This window comes from Penaeus japonicus, unplaced genomic scaffold, assembly GCF_977035675.1.
Source record: "Penaeus japonicus unplaced genomic scaffold, GWHDUDI00000001_assembly GWHDUDI00000018, whole genome shotgun sequence".
NCBI classification, from domain to species: domain Eukaryota; kingdom Metazoa; phylum Arthropoda; class Malacostraca; order Decapoda; family Penaeidae; genus Penaeus; species Penaeus japonicus.
The window spans coordinates 17,934,132-17,938,399 of NW_028234420.1; the positions used below are offsets into that span (position 1 = coordinate 17,934,132).

The window sequence follows — 4,268 nt, forward strand, 5'->3', positions numbered from 1 at the left end:
CGTTGTCTTGCTTGCGTTGTCTTGCGTGCGTTATCTTGCTTGCGTTGTCTTGCGTGCGTTGTCTTGCTTGCGTTGTCTTGCGTGCGTTATCTTGCGTGCGTTGTCTTGCTTGCGTTGTCTTGCGTGCGTTGTCTTGCGTGCGTTGTCTTGCTTGCGTTGTCTTGCTTGCGTTGTCTTGCGTGCGTTGTCTTGCTTGCGTTGTCTTGCGTGCGTTATCTTGCGTGCGTTGTCTTGCTTGCGTTGTCTTGCTTGCGTTGTCTTGCGTGCGTTGTCTTGCTTGCGTTGTCTTGCTTGCATTGTCTTGCATGCGTTGTCTTGCGTGCGTTGTCTTGCTTGCGTTGTCTTGCGTGCGTTGTCTTGCGTGCGTTGTCTTGCTTGCGTTGTCTTGCGTGCGTTGTCTTGCTTGCGTTGTCTTGCTTGCATTGTCTTGCTTGCGTTGTCTTGCTTGCGTTGTCTTGCGTGCGTTGTCTTGCTTGCGTTGTCTTGCTTGCATTGTCTTGCGTGCGTTGTCTTGCTTGCGTTGTCTTGCGTGCGTTGTCTTGCTTGCGTTGTCTTGCTTGCGTTGTCTTGCGTGCGTTGTCTTGCTTGCGTTGTCTTGCGTGCGTTGTCTTGCTTGCGTTGTCTTGCTTGCATTGTCTTGCGTGCGTTGTCTTGCTTGCGTTGTCTTGCGTGCGTTGTCTTGCTTGCGTTGTCTTGCTTGCGTTGTCTTGCGTGCGTTGTCTTGCTTGCGTTGTCTTGCTTGCATTGTCTTGCTTGCGTTGTCTTGCTTGCGTTGTCTTGCGTGCGTTGTCTTGCTTGCGTTGTCTTGCTTGCATTGTCTTGCTTGCGTTGTCTTGCTTGCGTTGTCTTGCGTGCGTTGTCTTGCTTGCGTTGTCTTGCTTGCATTGTCTTGCGTGCGTTGTCTTGCTTGCGTTGTCTTGCGTGCGTTGTCTTGCTTGCGTTGTCTTGCTTGCGTTGTCTTGCGTGCGTTGTCTTGCTTGCGTTGTCTTGCGTGCGTTGTCTTGCTTGCGTTGTCTTGCTTGCATTGTCTTGCGTGCGTTGTCTTGCTTGCGTTGTCTTGCGTGCGTTGTCTTGCTTGCGTTGTCTTGCTTGCGTTGTCTTGCGTGCGTTGTCTTGCTTGCGTTGTCTTGCGTGCGTTGTCTTGCTTGCGTTGTCTTGCTTGCGTTGTCTTGCGTGCGTTGTCTTGCGTGCTTGTCTTACTTGCGTTGTCTTGCTTGCGTTGTCTTGCTTGCGTTGTCTTGCTTGCGTTGTCTTGCGTGCGTTGTCTTGCTTGCGTTGTCTTGCGTGCGTTGTCTTGCTTGCGTTGTCTTGCTTGCGTTGTCTTGCGTGCGTTGTCTTGCTTGCGTTGTCTTGCTTGCGTTGTCTTGCGTGCGTTGTCTTGCTTGCGTTGTCTTGCGTGCGTTGTCTTGCTTGCGTTGTCTTGCGTGCGTTGTCTTGCTTGCGTTGTCTTGCGTGCGTTGTCTTGCTTGCGTTGTCTTGCGTGCGTTGTCTTGTTTGCGTTGTCTTGCGTGCGTTGTCTTGCTTGCGTTGTCTTGCGTGCGTTGTCTTGCTTGCGTTGTCTTGCGTGCGTTTCTTGCTTGCGTTGTCTTGCGTGCGTTGTCTTGCTTGCGTTGTCTTGCGTGCGTTGTCTTGCTTGCGTTGTCTTGCGTGCGTTGTCTTGCTTGCGTTGTCTTGCGTGCGTTGTCTTGCGTGCGTTGTCTTGCTTGCGTTGTCTTGCTTGCGTTGTCTTGCGTGCGTTGTCTTGCTTGCGTTGTCTTGCTTGCGTTGTCTTGCGTGCGTTGTCTTGCTTGCGTTGTCTTGCTTGCGTTGTCTTGCGTGCGTTGTCTTGCTTGCGTTGTCTTGCTTGCGTTGTCTTGCGTGCGTTTTCTTGCTTGCGTTGTCTTGCTTGCGTTGTCTTGCGTGCGTTGTCTTGCTTGCGTTGTCTTGCTTGCGTTGTCTTGCGTGCGTTGTCTTGCGTGCGTTGTCTTGCATGCTTGTCTTGCTTTGGGCTGCTCCTTCCGCACCAGGAGCCTCGTTCATAGCGTTCATTGCTCTGCTTATGGTCTATCTCAAGGTCTTGATAGCATAATGAGAAAGTTCATTTGGATTTCGTTTCTAATATCAGTTTATTGAAAATATATTGAATGATGGTCTTTACAAGGCCTTTTTCTATCCGATCTAAGCCAAATGTTTTATATATAAATAAATATAAATGAGACTGAATTATTTTCTCAACGTGAGAGATGTTATTGACGCGTTTCGAGTTATCACTTCCTCTGAATAACATATTTTCAGACACAAAAGCGGTTGTTGCTTTGAAAATCCAAGACAAAAAGATGTCTTGAGCGCTTCAAAATATCTTAAGGATCTTTTCCTGCGCTAAGCACTGAAAGTTTACTCCTTACTGCAACTGCATAACGCCGCTTTGCCTTGGCAACGCTCTTAAAAAATATCTTGGGACTCTTTCCCTTTTGCAATGCCGTTCTTCAACTTTTTAAAATTCATTCTGACGGTTGCAATCACTGCAACTTACTTGCTCCCTCCGCCCTTTCTCTCTCTCTCTCTCTCTCTCTCTCTCTCTCTCTCTCTCTCTCTCTCTCTCTCTCTCTCTCTCTCTCTCTCTCTCTCTCTCTCTCTCTCTCTCTCTCTCTTTCTTTCTCTCTCTCCTCCACCTCCTCCCCCTCCCTCCCACCCTCCCTCCCTCCCTCTCTCCCTCCCCCCCACCCTTCCCTTTGAAAACCTCCACTGAAAGCCTGACTCTGATATTCACAAATATTGATTTTTATAGAAATGTATAATCACTTTTTTCTTGCGCTTTCTTCAAGTGTTTTTTTTTTTTCATAATCATCCGCTTTGGACTTGTCACTCTCTACTCTACCTCTGTCTGCCTGAGCATTTAGATCTTCTTTGGCGATTTTTAGTTTGCGTTTTGTGCAATGTTCCATTGTTGAGTGAAACTCCTCACAGAACTGTAGTCTTTAGTATAGTCTTTGTGGTTTGACTTTGGGGTATGTACTTAGGAAGAGGGAAAGAAGGGCTTGTATGCAGTGACGCGAGCCCGCCTGTGTCAGCGTGTGCTGACTCGTGAGAGAATGTGCCAACGAGTGTTGACTCGACCTGAGCTTGGTCCTTACCCAACGCAGTGCCCGGCCCAGTGCCCAGTCGCTAACCACCAGGTGACAGCGGAAACTCACGAGCTTGGCCGGGGCTCGATCTGCCGACCACGGGGATGTGAAGTCGACACGCTACCACTGAGCTACCAGACGGCTGAGGAAGAGAGGGAGGAAAAGGGCGAGGAGGAAGAGGAAGATAAAAAGTAGAAGGATAAGGAAGAAGGGGAAAAAAAAAAAATATATATATATATAGAGAGAGAGAGAGAGAAGGAAAAATTAAAGTTCACAAAAGAAGAAGAGAGAAGATGAAAAAAAACAAAGAAAAAGAAAAAGAAGATAAAGAAGAATAAGAAAAAGATGAAGAAGAAGAAAAAGAAGTGATGATGAAAAAAAGAAGACAAAGAAGAAGAGGAAGAAGATGAAGAAGAAGAAGAAGAGGAAGAAGGTAGACAAGAAGAAAATCCCGTCTTTTGCCATCTGGTTGTCATCACCTTTTCTCGTAACTGGCGCCTTGATGTCCACCTAATTACCTCAAGAGATAATTGCCTTCCTTAATGAGGCAACGTGTGATTGTTAATGAATTTGCAATAATGATGATGGTTATTGCCGGTTCGGTTTCGGTGCGGGATTGCAAGTGCAAGAAACAGACATGTGGCATTAGAAGCGAATAAAGAGAGAACACAATAAAGAGAGAAATAGTGATGAGGATGATAACAAGGATGAAGATTATGATGATCATTATAGTAATGAGGATAACAATGATAATGATAATGATGATAACAATGATTATAATAGTGATAATGATGATAACATAATAATGGTAATAATGATTAAGATGATAACAATAACCATATCAATAAGAATAATTATGATTAAAATTATATTTATCATAAGAAAAATAATAATGAGAGAGAGATAAATAGATGGATAGATAGAGAGAAACAGAGGGAAGGAGGGTGGAAAAGAGAGAAAGAGAGAGAGAGAGGAAAAGAAAGAGTACGATAAAGAGAGAAAGAGAGAGAAGGCGAGAGAGAGAGAGAGAGAGAGAGAGAGAGAGAGAGAGAGAGAGAGAGAGAGAGAGAAAGTGAGAGAGAGAGATGAATAGATAGATAGATAGAGAGAAAGAGAGGGAAGGAGGGCGGAAAAGAGAGAAAGAGAGAGAGAGAGAGAGAGAGA

General features: G+C 45.9%; 1 pseudogene; it reads right to left on the minus strand.

The window, feature by feature from the left end:
* Positions 1-4,268, minus strand: part of LOC147469903 (uncharacterized) — a 25,478-nt pseudogene that overhangs the window by 15,792 nt on the left and 5,418 nt on the right.